Source organism: Loxodonta africana, chromosome 5 (assembly GCF_030014295.1).
Source record: "Loxodonta africana isolate mLoxAfr1 chromosome 5, mLoxAfr1.hap2, whole genome shotgun sequence".
Lineage (NCBI taxonomy): Eukaryota > Metazoa > Chordata > Mammalia > Proboscidea > Elephantidae > Loxodonta > Loxodonta africana.
In genome coordinates this window covers 66,224,270-66,240,056 of record NC_087346.1, presented here as the reverse complement: position 1 = coordinate 66,240,056, position 15,787 = coordinate 66,224,270, and the positions used below count along the sequence as shown (strand labels likewise).

The 15,787-nt window shown below is 38.6% G+C and overlaps 1 protein-coding gene across 11 annotated transcripts in view; it reads left to right on the top strand.

Moving 5' to 3' along the window:
* PTPN13 (protein tyrosine phosphatase non-receptor type 13) overlaps positions 1–15,787 on the top strand; it is a 278,545-nt gene that overhangs the window by 36,624 nt on the left and 226,134 nt on the right. Inside the window, exon 3 of one of the 11 annotated variants that reach the window (XM_064285597.1) lies at positions 9,594–9,697. The exons of the other annotated variants lie outside the window; for them this stretch is intronic. The gene's annotated coding sequence lies outside the window, so the exon portion shown is untranslated. The remainder of the gene's footprint in view (positions 1–9,593; positions 9,698–15,787) is intronic. 11 annotated transcript variants of the gene reach the window in all.

Sequence of the window (15,787 nt, the reverse complement as noted above, 5' to 3'; positions counted from 1 at the left end):
GCTTAGAAAAGAATTTCTACGAATAAAATCTTCCTCTTTTTAAATATTAAATGGTACTACATTTTTCTAGTTTTGTTTTTTTTTTCTCAAATTACCTCATTAATGGAGCATTTCTCAGATTTTTGATCTGTTAATCTCTGCGCTTTTACTAGCAGTTAAAGATCTGTTAGTAGGATGTCTTGGAACTACTCCTAAATGTACTGTTTTTATTATTTTATTGTGCTTTAGGTGAGGGTTTACAGCTGAAGTTAGTTTCTCATACAAAAATTCATACACATATTATGTGACTGTAGTTGCTATCCCTGTAATGTGACAGCACACTCCCCATTTCCGCCCAGATTTCCCGTGTCCATTCAACCAGCTCCTATCCCTCTCTGCCTTCTTTTCTCGCCTCTGGACAGGATCTGCCCATTTAGCCTCGTGTATCTACTTGAACTAAGAAGCACACTCTTCAGAAATAATACTTTTTGTTTTATAGTCCAGTCTAATATTTGTCTGAAGAGTTGGCTCCAGGAATGGTTTTAGTTCTGGGTTGACAGAGAGTCTGGGGGCCATGTCTTCTAGGGTTCCTCTAGTATCAGTCAGACCATTTAGTCTGGTCTCTTCACATGAATTTTAGTTCTGCACCCCACTTTTCTCCTGCTCCACTAGGGACTCTCTGTTGTGTTCCCTGTCAGGGTGGTCATTGGTGGTAGGTGGGCATCATCTAGTTCTTCTGGTTTCAGGCTGATGGAGTCTCTGGTTAATGTGGCCGTTTTTGACTCTTGGGCTAATATTTTCCTAGTATCTTTGGTGGTCTTCATTCTCCTTTGCCCCAGGTGGGTTGAGACCAATTGATACATCTTAGTTGGCTGCTTTCTAGCTTTTTTTGTGTGTGTGTACTTTAAGTGAAAGTTTACTGTTCACGTTAGTTTCTCATACAAACATTTATACACACATTGTTATGTGACCTTAGTTGCTCTCCCTATAATGTGACAGCACACCCCTGTCCACCCTGTATTTCCTGTGTCCATTCAACCATCTCCTGTCCCTTTTTGCCTTCTCATCTCTCCTCCAGACAAGAGTTGCCCATTTAGTCTCATGTATCTACTTGAGCTAAGAAGCACACTCTTTGTAAGTATCATGTAATGTTTTATAGTCCAGCCTAATCTTTGTCTGAAGAGTTGGCTTTGGGAATGGTTTTGGTTTTGGGCTAACAGAGAGCCCGACGACCAAGTCTTCTGTGGTCCCTCCAGTCCCAGTAAGACCATTAAGTCTGGTCTTTTTACTAGAATTTGAGTTCTGCATTCCACTTTTCTCCTGCTCCATCAGTGACTCTGTGTTGTGTTTGCTGTCAGGGCAATCATTTGGTGATAGCCAGGCACCATCCAGTTCTTCTGGTCTCAGGCCACTAGAGTCTCTGGTTTATGTGACCCTTTCTGTCTCTTGGGCTCATATTTTCCTTGTATCTTTGATGTTCGTCATTCTCCTTTTCTCCAGGTGGGATGGAACCAATTGATACATCTTAGATGGCTGCTTGCTAGCTTTTAACACCCAGATGCCACTCACCAAAGTGGGATGCAGAACATTTTCTTAATAAATTTTGTTATGCCAGTTGACCTAGATGTCCCCTGAAACCATGGCCCCCAGACCCCCACCCCTGCTACTCTGTCCTTCAAAGTATTTGGTTGTATTCAGGAAACTTCTTAGCTTTTGGTATATTTCATTTGTGCTGACTTTCCCTGTATTGGGTGTTGCCCTTCTTTTGCCTGATACAATTCCTGTCTACTATAAAAAAAAAAAAAAATTTTTTTTTTAATCTAGTTAGTGTATTCGCCTCTACCTCCCTCCCCACCCTTGTAACCATCAAATAATGTTTTCTTCTGTGTTTAAATTTTTGCTTGAGTTCTTATAGTAGTGGGCTCATACAATATTTGTCCATTTGCTACTGACTAATTTCACTCAGCATAATGCCTTCCAGATTCCTCCATGTTATGAGATGTTTCACAGATTCATTGTTGTTCTTTATCATTATATAGTATTCCATTGTGTGAATATACCATAATTTGATTTCCATTCATCCATTGATGGACACCTAGGTTGTTTCCATCTTTTTGCTCTTGTAAACAGTAAGATAAAAAGTTAAAAAGGAAAGGGAAGCTAGCAGAGAAGGAGAACCTCAAACCACCAAGAAAGCAGTGCTGGAGCAGAGTGTGTCCTTTGGACCCAGCGTCCCTGTGCAGAGAAGCTCCTAGTCTGGGGAAAGATTGATGAGAAGGCTGACAGAGACAAAAAGCCTTCCCCTGGAGCTGACACCCTGAATTTGGACTCTTAGCCTACTTTACTCTGAGGAAATACATTTCTCTTTGTTAAAGCCATACACTCGTGGTATTTATTATAGCAGCACTAGATGACTAAGACACTCGCTAACATTGTTTTGTGTTTTTTGGATTAATGCTAGCCTCGTTGGGGTGAGATCGTATCTCATAGGAGTTTTGATTTGCATTTCTCTAATGGCCAATGATTGTGAGCATTTACTCTTGTATCTGTTAGCTGCCTGAATGTCTTCTTTGGTGAAGTGCCTGTTCATATCCTTTGCCCATTCTTTAATTGGGTTATTTGCCTTTTTGTTGTTGAGGTTTTGCAGTATCTTGTACATTTTAGAGATTAGACCCTGATCGAATTTGTTACAGTCAAAAATTTTTACCCAGCCTATAGGTTGTCTTTTTATTCTTTTGGTGAAGTCTTTGGATGAGTGTAAGTGTTTGATTAGGAGCTGCTAGTTACCTAGTTTCTCTTTTGGTGTTTGTGCATTGTTAGCAATGTTTTATAGAGTCTTTATGCCATGTATTAGGGCTCCTACCATTGTCCCTATATTTTCTTTCATGATCTTTATCATTTTAGATTTTATATTTAGGTCTTTGACCCATTTTGAGCTTGTTTTTGTGCATGGTGTAAGGTATGGGTCTTGTTTCATTTTTTTGCAGGTGAATATCCAGTTATGCCAGCACCACTTGTTAAAGAGACTGTGTTTTCCCCATTTAACAGACTTTGGGCCTTTGTCAAATATCCGCTGCTCATAGGTGGTTGAATTTATGTCTGGATTCTCAATTCTGTTCTTTTATTTCTTTGTTTCATCTTGACTTCCTCTCCATATGAAAGATCTATGACTGTGTTTTTTAGTCCCTCTTTTTTGTTTTAACGCTGTTATGTTTTATGTAACGATGCCTCTGCTTCCCTCTTTTGAGTGTTTTAGCTTTAATTTATTTTTGCGATTTCCCTGTCTGGGTTGCTATCTGATTGCAGTCTTGGATTGTTATCTGATGTTACTGATTTTCTAACCGGAGGACTCCCTTTAGCATTTCTTGTAATTTTGGTTTGGTTTTTACAAATTCCCTAAACTTCCGTTTATCTGAAAATGTCCTAATTTTGCCCTCATATTTGAGAGAGTTTTGCTGGGAATATAATTTTTGTCTGGCAATTTTTTTCCTTCAAGGCTTTATGTATGTCCTCCCATTACCTTCTTGCCTGCATTGTCTCTGCTGAGTAGTCTGAGTTTAGTCTTATTGACTGCCCTTTGTTGGTGACTCTTCATTTACCCCTAGGCACTCTTAAAATTCTCTTTATTTTTGGTTTTGGCAAGTTTGATTATAATATGTCTTGGTGACTTTCTGTTGGAATCTACCCCTTGTGGGGTCGATGAACTTCTTAGATAGATATCTCTTCATCTTTCATGATATCTGGGAAGTTTTCTGCCAACAAACTTAAACAATTCTTTCTGTATTGTCTGTCTCCGCCCCTCCCCCCCCCAGCCTTCCGTTCTGGTACTCCAATTACTCATAAGTTATTCCTCTTGATAGAGTCTCACATAACTCTTAGGGTTTCTTCAGTTTTTAAAACTCATGTGCTTTATCTTCAGTCTCACTAATTCTGACTTCTGTTGTCTCAATTCTGCTCATACAACTTTCTACCGAGTTGTCTAATTCTGAAATTTTATTGTTAAGTTTTTTGATTTTTGTTCATTGTCTCTCTGGATTCTTGTGGCCTGTTAAATTTTTTATTATGCTCTTATATCACCTTCTTAAGTTCCTCTCTTCCTTTGTCTGTGTGTTTTTGGCTTGATCTGCATTTTGCCTGATCTCCTTTCTGATCTCTTGAAGAGCTCTGTATATTAATCTTTTGAATTCTACCTCTGGTAATTCCAAGATTTTCTCTTCCTCCGGGATGTTTCTTGGTTCTTCATTTTGGTTGCTTGCTGAAGCCATCATGGTCTACCTCTTTATGTGATTTGATGTTGACTGTTGTCTCTGAGCCATCAATAAGTTATTATATTTGTTTTATGTTTTCTTACTCTCTCCTAGCTTCTTGTTCTGTTTTAATACACCTAAGTAGGCTGGTCATGTGAGCTACTTTAATTATCAGTGTCTTCGAAGCTCTCACATTCTGTCACCAGGTGGTTAGAGCTGTTAGTAGGTATGTGAGCCCAGAAGTCTGTTTACTCTTCTTGTTTGGACTCAGCACAGGTGTCTAGGTTGTCGGTCACTGAGTGCGTGGTGCAGGCTCTCGCATACAGTCCTAGATGGGCAGAGGTAATTGGAGTGGGCAGAGATATCAGGCTGCAGTAGGAAGTCATGTGCTGAGCAAGGCAGAGGACTGACAGGTGCCCCGAGTGCCTGAGTGAAAGGCATGTCCTTATCCCCTAGAGTGTGTAGGTGGGTGGGTTTGCAGCAGGACTTTGGGTACCTAGTACTGTTAGTTGTAAGGACTGGGAGGCACTTCTTTTTCTTGAACCCCTGTCACGGGTGGCTAGGTAGAGTGGATGGAGCTGCCAGTCCTCAGGCCTCTGATGTGGGCAGGTGAGGACCCTGCTTAATGTGCAGGGCAGTTTCAAATGTCAAGATTCTGCCACTCCCCCTTAGCTGTCGCAGTCGAAAATCGGCTTCAGGTATATAGCCTGTTGTATTGTGCTAATGAGGGCCTACACTATTGAAATGGGTCCACACAGGTCTAGGCAGTGGTGAAAGGCATTCAAATTCCATGGACCTCTTATGCCTCTGCCTAGGCAAAGGGGCTGTGCATGCCTTGAGTTCCCATCTTAGGCGAACTGGCAGATTTTTTTTTCCTGTTTGTTAATTTGTTCCCTCTCCAAGGCTGAAAGAATGGCTTAAGGCACCCGACAAGCCCTGCTTCTGGCCCAGGTGGTGCAGCAATCACTGAAACTGGACCAGGGCCCAGAGCAGAGCAGGTAGGGGACATGTAAATGGGAGAGAGCTACTTTGCCAAGGGAAGAAGAGTTTTTTGATTCATGTGATAGGTTAGGCTGTTGTACTTACCGTTCACTGATTCAGTGCCACTTCTCTCTGGTTCTGGAGGCTTCAGCAGATTCTCTGCCACTTGGTTTTTGTCGATTTGGAAAACACATCCCAAGCACCACTGCTTGTCTCAGCCCCTGTGTACCAGGCGACCCAGCCTGCAGGGTGCCGGCCAGGTCAGATCTGGCAGATCTTAACTGCTTCTGATCTGCCTCCCTCCCCCACCACTCAGTCTGACTCAACTTTGTCTTTGATGTTCGTAGCTCCTAGATTGTCATATATAATTGATTCACTTGGTTTTTCAGGTCTTTGTTGTAAGAGGGACTGTAAGAAGCATCTTTGACTACTCCCCCATCTTCACCCCACACCCTAAGCATACTGTTTTGTTAAGTTGAGCGTTTTCTTTAAGTTTGGCAAATAATTGGGTACAACTTAAGTTGGATAATTTTAAGGTCGAAAGGGAAACAGATCTAATTTAGTTCTCTTTTTCATAGAGCTCTTGTGTACAAAGGGTTTAGATATGTAGAAAAAAAAATTTAACATGTTTACCCTTCTGGTTTTCTTGGTTTAAGCATAAATGCTGAAGGCTAAATAGGGAGTCACTCTTATTATGTAACTAAAGTTCAGATTTTTCTTCCTGCTTAAATATAATGCATTGGAAGCAACATGTGCCAGAGCCTAATTTTCTGGTAATGTTGTTTCAGTTTTTTTTTTTTTTTTGGAATTATGCTTCATTGCATGTGCACTGTGCACCTTTTGAAACGAAGGCAAAGGTAAGGTAGATTATGGTTTCCAAATATGAGCTATATCTGAATTACATGCGAAATTGTTAAAAGTAAAGATTATGGGATATCTCCTGGACCTGCAGGAATGTAGTTTACAAATGTGCCCTAGATATAGCTTTCCTACCATTGATAGAATATAGATACTCTTTTTAATACATCTTTCTAGTAATCTTATTTCCCCTTTAAAAAAAAAAAAAGATATTTTGATCATGTCTTTATAAGCTTGTTCTCTGGGTCAAGAAAAATACAAGTTAATTTTTTAGGGTGATGTTAAACACCTTAGATCAGGTGTCAAGAAGCCCTTGTAGCCCAACTGTTAAGCTGTTGGCTGCTAACCAAAAGGTTGGTTGTTCAAACCCACCCAGTGGTTCCACAGGGGAAAGACCTAGATAACGCTGTGGTGCAGTTCTCCTCTGTCACATGGGGTCACTGTGAGTTGAAAATCGACTCTGTGGCACCCAACAACAACAACAACAGATTAGATGTCTCTAACCTAAATGCCTGTAGGGGCAAAGAAAGGTAAGGAGTACTTGAGGTGGTGGGGGGAGGGGCAATAGTAAACAAAGGAAACTCTGGTGAACAAGAGAGCTCAGACCCTAGTTAAAGTGGGTGTCTTCTGCCCACCTTGAGCACTAATACATCTCCTGATTTTTTCCTCATGATTTTTTTATGAAATCTCTCCAATTTTGAACTCTTCCAATTATTAAACATTTTGGCCACAAATTCATAGTTCTGTAAAATATGGTGTGGCCCATCAGTTTGCAGGCCAAACACAACACGTTGGCAAGCCAGATAAAGCTCATTGACCACTAGTGTATGACCTATGCCATAGGTTATCTTAACCTTACTTACACTTGCATGAGCTTGTCATAAATTGTTTTGACTTTTATTAAGGGATTATAGTAATAATAATGATACCAGCTGTCTGCCTTGAGTGACACTTTACCTTAGCATATTTATTAAGTAAACATTGAATTTTTGTGTAGGAAGGAAGGAAAAAAGAGAAAAAAAGAATATTTCCTAAAATATATAGAATATAATATCTTACATGTAAGTGTATCAGAGACTTGGTTTCTTTGATTTTTATTTGACCCTTTTCTGAAAGTCTGCCATTCTCCCTTTTTTACTGCCTTGGCATTCAGTACCTCCTGGTTCCTCCCATGAATGTCCTTTTCATTTACAAGAATTATAAAAGAAAAATCCTTCTTACAGAAACTCTATAGATGGAAAATCACTTTGTCACTTACTTAGCTGCACAAACTTCCAGACATTCTTCCCCATAGCATTAAAATTCCTTAGCTATAATACTATTTCTTTCAAATGTGCTTTTTAAACAGAAGAATGATGTCTTTAAGTCAGTTAGTGAAAAGACTCACACAGAAACAATCTAGAGGGGCAAACTCATAACCATGTGAGATTTGACCCCAATCCATCAGAGAAAATTGAACTGAGATGCCATTTACATTGGTTCAGAGAAATAAACATAATTAACCTAGTGAAACTTCCACTTCCTGCTAAGTTGGAATAACAGGGACTGGATTTACCCTCTGCCTGCAATAACGAAAAAATGGACAAAATATGTGAAACAACAAGTTTTAAGACACTGGACATCAGGCAATGAAAGAGATTCCTGAGAGACAGGAACAAAGTGAATCTTAAGATTGCCCCAGCTTGCTACTTTGACAGTTTCCAGTCTCTAGTGTGAGGTGGAGGAAGCGAGGTGGAGACTGGCAGATTCCTTGAGCTCAGGAGATTGAGTTGAGGGGCTGGGGACACCAAGGAAACCAGAGTTAACAGGACAGAGCTTCACAAAGAGGGAACCTTGGAGATCTACAGAGGTTTCTCTTTTAGTATTCTGCTGAGTACTGAACAGTACCTGCATGTGAGCTAACTACCTGAGGCCTGGGAAAGAACCACACAAAAGGATTAGCAAATAAAAAACTAGCTCCAAACTGAGATTTTCCCCTTGACCTGATCAGAAGTATTGAAAGAGAATTTAAAAGAGAGTAACTTGCCACCCTGGTGGCTCAGTGTTTAAGAGCTCAACTGCTAACCAAGAGGTTAGCAGTTCAAATCCACCAGCCACACCTTGGAAACCCTAGGGGGCAGTTCTACTCTGTCCTGTAGGGTTCTATAAGTCAAAATCGACTCCATGGCAACAGATAACTTTCTTATTGTAGGATTCAATTTTCTAAAATTTAGCCACAGAAATTATCTCCCTTACCACTAATATTACTCTTAGGTAAGCTCTACCTTAGACCAAATGTAATAATCATGAGTTGGAATCGACTTGACGGCAACAGGTTTTTTTTTTTTAAATCTCATGGAGTTGCTAAGATAAAACAGTAGTTTCCTGTCCCATCCAACAGAACTGTTAAAGAGCCAAAAGTCTCTTAATATATTCAGCTGCCATTAGCTAAATTCAAAAGACAAACCTTTCTTGTTTTTTTTTTTACAGTTTGACATAAGAGAAAAATGCATTTTATAACTCATAGAGTTCTTTCAGCTGGACAGAAGGGGAAAAAAAAAAACATTTCTTGTCCTAGTTTTTGGAGATATTGGGAAAAAGCTCCCTTACTGGCCATTTTTGACAAGATTCTTATTCTGTAAATTTATGAATAGAGGGAACCAAAATTTGGTGATGATTTTCTTATGTATATATAATATTTGAGCTGACATATATTTTTTAAAGACCAAAAAATGTGTCTGTATTTTTGTATGTGTTCTTAGGTAAACCGTTTCACAAAATTAAGTTCTTTTGACCAAGCTCAGTTTCAAATGAAGTGTTTGGAGATGAAGAATTTTAAAAAGAAAACTATTCCTTTGGAGCCCTGTAATAAAGTTATCTCTTTTTGTATTTGTGTACTGCCCCCTAACTTAAAAGTCAGTTAATTTACTTTAAAATTGAAAGTGGAAATGATCTGTTGTCATTAGTTGCCATCGAGTTGACTATAGAACTGCTCCATAGGGTTGTCAAGACTCTGACCTTTCAGAAGCAGATCACTAGGCCTGTCTTCTCAGGCGCACCTGGGTAGGTTCGAACTGCCAACCTTTCGGCTAGTGCTCAAACTTTTAACCATTTATGCCACCCAGGCACACCTGGAAGTGCTCTAGGAGGATACTAGTAGTGGAGTATTTGACCCAATGAATGTTTCATCTATTTAGATGACATGAAATCCTTTTTTAAGTATGACTACAATGAAGATGTTTTTGAGGGTGTTGCATACATTTAGTCTATGACATGACATTAACATTATAATATACTACAGTGTAATGTGAAATATAATATACAATATATAATATAGAATATATATATAAAATATGATACAGCATGACAAGGCACCGTGTAATATAATGTAAATAATACAATACAGAAGAGATGGGGCACCATATTTTTTGAATCATAACGAGCATATATACTGGGTTAAATGTCTCCTTGAGTAATGAACACAGAACATACTTAAGTTAGCACTATGCTCATTAATCAAATATCAGTGTTAAAGTCTTTTTTTTACAGTTTAGATTTCTGAAGCCCTAGCAATCTGCAGTCACCCTTCCAAAAAACCAAACCTGTCGCTGTCAAGTTGATTCCAACTCATGGCGACAGAATTCCACAAACAGGTAAAGTTACTGCTCTGGAGATGATTTTAGAATAAATGTCAAATAACTGTTTGTTCTTTGTAGCCCTAATTCTGTTTCCTTCTAATTATTCTGTTGTTTGCAACTAATTTATTACAGCTGAAGATTTCCCTCTTTTGTTTAGGTATCTATCATCTCTTGAAGTCTATTTCTCCTGTTCTCCTGTCAAACAAATTTACAGTGTGACCCCTGTCATGCAGGCCATCTACTGTCTCTAACTGGATCTCTCACTTCCAGTTTATCCATGGTTTATTGAATTCTTTCCACTGAGAAGGCAGACAAAGCCTGGGCTGGAGGACGCACATGGGGTTCTCAGTGCATCCACAGTGGTTATGCACTTAGATTGTGGCTATGAATGTAGACAGGAGACCTTTGGTGTGGGTGTAATAACGTTAACGATTTGTGGGTGGAAAGCTCTTATATCCACAACAGGCTATGGAATATTAATTTATTTTTCAAGGCATTTTTTTCATCTCTAGTTTTAAAAAGATAGCTCTTAAATATCATTTTGACTACCATACAAATTTTAATTTGGTTCAATTTTACCTTCAAATTCCTAGACTTATATCACAGTGCTACCAAAGATAACAAACTTTCTAGCAAAGCTGCTATACCACAGTCCCTTATCTGCAATTCCAGAATCCAAAAGGGTCTGAAAAAGCAAAAGAGTTTTTGTAATTCCTTTGAGAGCAAAACCTAATCTGAATTTTTTTGGTGACAAAACCTGACTTGAACTTACATGAGGTCATTTATAGTTTTCATTTACCTCACATAGTATGGGGTACATACGTTTGGTGCAAAGATGTTAATGTGTTACCTAGACTTGACTGGGAATGTTTCGTAATATACAGCATAAGCACCGTATGACTTTTCTAAAATCTGAGTAATTCTCGCTTCTGAAACACAGCTGGTCCAGGCTTTCCCAAAAATGGTTTAAAAAAAAAAAAAACCCACTGCCGTCAAGTTGATTCCGACTCATGGCAGCCCTATAGGACAGAGTAAAACTGCCCCATACGGTTTCCAAGACTGTAATCTTTATGGAGTGCTTTGATCACTGTGCCACCAAGGCTCCTTCATAAGTGGTTAGGAGCTGGTATGTAACTAAGAGTATACATGACAGAGTGGGTACATATACGCCCTGGTGGGGTAGTGGTTAAGAACTATGGTGAACTACAGCTGCTAAACAGAAGGTTGGCGGTTTGATTCCTTGGAAACCCTGTGGGGCAGTTAGTTCTACTCTGTCTTGTAGGGTCACTGTGAGTTGGCATCGACTAAATGGCAGTGGTTTTTTTTTTTTTTTTTAATACATAACAAAAGTATCTGAGTGGTGCAAATGGTTAATACATTCAGCTGCTAACCAAAAGTTTCATGGTTTGAGTTTATCCAAAGGTCCCTCAGAAGAAAGGCCTGAAGATTTACTTCCAAAAAATCAGCCACTGAAAACCCTCTGGAGCACAGTTTTCCTCTGAGACATCGGAGGTTGCCATGATTTGGAATTAACTGGAAGGCAGTTGGTTTTATACATAAGAGATAAAATGAGGCCATATTTTTTTCTTTTTCTTCCTTTCTAATAAACATGTTCATAAGTAAAATCCAACTATCAGTATCAGCATGCAAAGAGTTCTGTCCTTAATACATTTTAAGTTCACCTTAGTAAGTTCTGTAGTTCATTGTCTGTAGTAGAATCCATGATGGAGACCCTTAAACAGACACCATTCTGTCCTCAGAACATCTCTGTTTTCTGTCTCCGAAAGGTCATTTGATTAATATTGCAACCGTGTGATATGGTCATTTTATTTTCTACCTTCTGAATTGTCAGTTGGGTAATTATCACACGGCTTAGCAAAATTCTGTTGAATTCATGTTTTTTGTTGTTGAACATTTTATTGTGCTTTAGGTTGAAAGTTACACAGCAAATTGGTTTCCCATTCAATAATTCATACAAAAATTGTTTTGGAACATTGTTTACAGTCCCCACTGTGTGTCATCACTCTCCCCATTTCCACCCTGGGTTCCCTGTTTCCTTCCATTTTTCAGGTTTCCCTGCCCCTCCCTGCTTTTTCATCTTAGCTTTTGGGCAAATGTTGTCCTTTTGCTCTCATATAATTGATTGTTTAAATGTGCACATTCATTCTACATGGGTATTATTGTTTGTTTTACAGACCAGTTTATTATTTGGCTGAAAGGTGAATTTTGGGAGTGGCTTCAGCTCCAAGTTGAAAGAGTGTCTTAGTGCCATAGTTTCAGGGGTTCCTCCAGTCTCTATCAGACCAGTAAGTCTGGTCATTTTTATGAATTTGAATTTTGTTCTACATTTTTCTCCTACTCTAATCAGAACTTTCTATCGTGTTCCTGGTCAGAGCAGTTTGTAGTGCTAGCCGTGCACCATCTAGTTCTTCTAGTCTCAGGCTGGAGGAGGCTGTGGTTCATGTGGGCCATTAGTCCTTTGGACTAATTGTTTTCTTGAGTCTTTGATTTTCTTCACTATCCTTTGCTCCAGACGGGAAGAGACCAATAATTGTATCTTAGATGGCCGCGTGCAAGCTTTTAAGACCCCAGGTGCGACACATAAAGCTAGGATGTAGAACATTATCTTTATGAAGTATGTTATGCCAGTTGACCTTGATGCCCCCTGAGATTGTGGTCCTTAGCCTTCAAGCCCAGTAACTCGGTCCCATGCAGTGTCTGGTTATGTCTAAGAAGTTTCCATAACTATGCCTCCTCTGTGCTCTGTTATATATGTGAATATACATGCAGCACGTACAAATATGTGTGTAGAAATACCCATAACCATACCTATGTATTTCCACGGGTATACTCCCGTACTACCTCCCACACGTATTTCGCATACATACCTAGCTATGTATCCACTCACAGATTTTTGTTTGATGTTACTGCTGTCTCAGGATTGTATATGTTATAGTAATGCACTTTATTCTTGTGTACCTCTTGGAGTTTTCATTTGCTTTGGTCACATTGTGTTGACTTCTCCCCTTTCCCTTCACCAGATTTAACACGCATATACTATCTACTTAGTTATTCTCTCTCCCTCCCCTACCCATCCCTGGTAGTCATCAAAGAATGTTTCTTTCTGTGTGTAAACCTTTTCTTGGCTTTTTGTAATAGTGGTCTTAGACTATATTTGTCTGCATAATGTCCTCCAGATTCATCCATGTTGTGAGATGTTTCACAGATTCATCATTATTCTTTATTGTTGCATATTATTTAATTGTATGTATGTACCACAATTTGTTTATCCATCTGTTGATAGACACTTAGGTTGTTTCCATCTTTTTGCTGTTGTGAATAATGCTGCAATTAACGTTGGTGTACGTATGTCTGCTTGTGTCACATCTGTTTTCTCTAGGGATATATACCGAGGACTGGGATTGCTGGATCATATAGTATTTCTATTTCTTTTTTTTTTTTTAGGAAATGCCATACAGTTTCCATAGTGGTTGTATCATTTTACATTCCCATCAGCAGTGTGTAAGAATAACAATCTCCCCACAACCTCTCCAGCATTTGTTGTTTTTGTTTTTTTGATCAGTGCCATTATTACCAGGGTGAGATGGAATCTTGTAGTTGTGATTTGCGTCTCTCTAGTGATCACAAACACCTCTTCATGTGTTTGTTAGCCAACTGAATGTCTTCTTTTGTGAAGTGTCTGTTCATGTCCTTTGTCCGGTTTTTAATTGGATTGTCTGTCTTTTTGTGGTTGAGCTGTTGAAATTTTCTAAAAATTTTAGAGATTAGACCTCTGTCAAATATAAAAACTAAAAAAAAAAAAAAAAACCAAAAAACAAACCCATTGCCGTCCAGTCAATTCCAACTCATAGTGACCCTGTAGGACAGAAGAGAACTGACCCATAGAGTTTCCAAGTAACAGCTGGTGAATTCAAACTGCTGACCTTTTGATTAGCAGCCATAGCTCGCTGTAGCTCATAACCACTGTGCCACCAGGGCTTCTTGTCAGATATGTCGTTGCCAAATTATTTCCCCAGTCTGGAGTTTCTCTCTTTACTCTTTTGGAGAAGTCTTTGATGAACATAAGTATTTAATTTTTAGGAGGCCCTAGTTAATCTGGTTTATCTTTTGCTGTTTGTATGTTTTTAGTTATGTTTGATAGCCTATTTGTGCCATAAATTAGAGCCCCTAGGTTTGTCATGTTTTCTTTCATGAACTTCATAGTTTCAGGTTTTATGTGTAGGTCTTTGATCTATTTTGAGTTCATTTTTGTGTATGGTGTGAAGTATGAATCCTGTTTCATTTTTCTGCAAATGGACATCCAGTTTTGCCAGCCACATTTGTTAAAGAGACTGTCTCTTCCTCATTTAATGGGACTTCGACCCTTCGTCAAAGGCAAGCTGACGATAGCTGGATGAATTTATTTCTGGGTTCTCAATTCTGTTCCATTGGTCTATGTGTCTGTCATTTTACCAGTACCAGGGTGTTTTGACTACCATAGCTGTGTAGCAGGTTCTGAGATTGGGAAGTGTGAAGCTTCCTCCTTCTTCAATAATGATTTAGCTATCTGGTGCCCCTGTCTTTTCCATATAAAGTTGGAGATTACTTTTTGCATTTCATTAAAGAATGTTGGAATTTGGATGAGGATTGCACTGTATCTCTAGATTGCTTTGGATAGTATTGACATTTTCACAACGTTAAGTTTTCCTATTCATGAGCATGGTGTGTTTCTCCATTTGGGTGGTTTCTTGCAATAGTATTTTGTAGTTTTCTTTGTGTAAGTCATATACATCCCTGGTTAGATTTATTCCTAAGTATTTCATCCTTTTGGGGCCTATTGTAAATGGTATTATTTTCCTGATTTCATTTTTGGAGTTCACTTTGTTAGTGTAAAGGAATCTAACTGATTTTTGTATGTTGATTTTGTTCCCTGCCACTTTGCTGAGCACTGCTGTTAATTTCAGTAACTTTTTCTTGTGGATTCTCTGGGATTTTCTGTGTATAGAATCAGTCGTCTGTGAATAGGGGTAGTTTTCCTTCTTCCTTACCAATCTGGATTTTCTTTATTTCCCTTTCTTGCCTTGTTGCTGTAGCTAAGACTCCCAGTACAATGTTGAATAAAAGTGGAGATAAAGGGCATCCTTGTCTAATTCCTGTTCCTGGGGAATGCTTTCAGTCTCTCCTTTGAAAATAATGTTGGCTTTTGGTTTTGTATATATGCCCTTAATTATGTTGAGAAACTTTCTTTCTATTTCTGTTTTGCTGAGAGTTTTTATCAGGAAAAGGTACTCGATTTTATCAGATACCTTTCCTGCATTGATTGAGATGATCGTGTGAGTCTTTTGCTTTATTTATGTGGTGAATTACATTGGTTTTCTTATGTTGAACCATCCTTGCATCCCTGGTATGATTTCCACTTGATCGTGATGTACTATTTTTGTTTTGATATATTGATTTCTATTGGCTGGGATTTGTGGAGAAATTTTGCATGTATACTCACGAAGGATATTGATCTGTAATTTTCTTTTTTATTGGTGTCTTTATCTGGCCTTTTTTTATCAGGGTTATTCTGGTTTCATAGAATGAACTAGGGAGTATTTTTTTCTTTTCTACATTTGAAATAGCTTGAGTAGAACTGGTGTCACCTGTCTCTGAATGTTTGGTAGAATTCTCCAGTGAAGCTTTCTGGACCAGGGCTTTTTTTTTGGTTGGGAGTTTTTTTAATGACTTATTTAGTGTCTTCTTTTCTATGAGTCTACCTCAGTTTGTGTTCGTTCAGTTAGGTAGTGTGTTTCTAGAAATGTGTCCATTTCTTCTAGGTTTTCAAATTTGTTGGAGTATAATTTTTCAGAATATGCTGTTATAATCCTTACTTTTCTCAGTTCATTTTGTTGTAATATCGCCCATCTCATTTCTTATTTTGATTATTTGCATCTTCTTATTATTTTCCTTTGTCATTTTGGCCAGTGGGTTGTTGATTTTGTTATCCTCTCAAAGAACCAACTTCTAGTCTTATTGGTGCTTTCTATTGTTTTCCTGCCTTGTGTTTCATTTATTTCTGTTCTAATCTTTATTGTTTCCTTTCTTCTGGTGACTGTGGGCTTC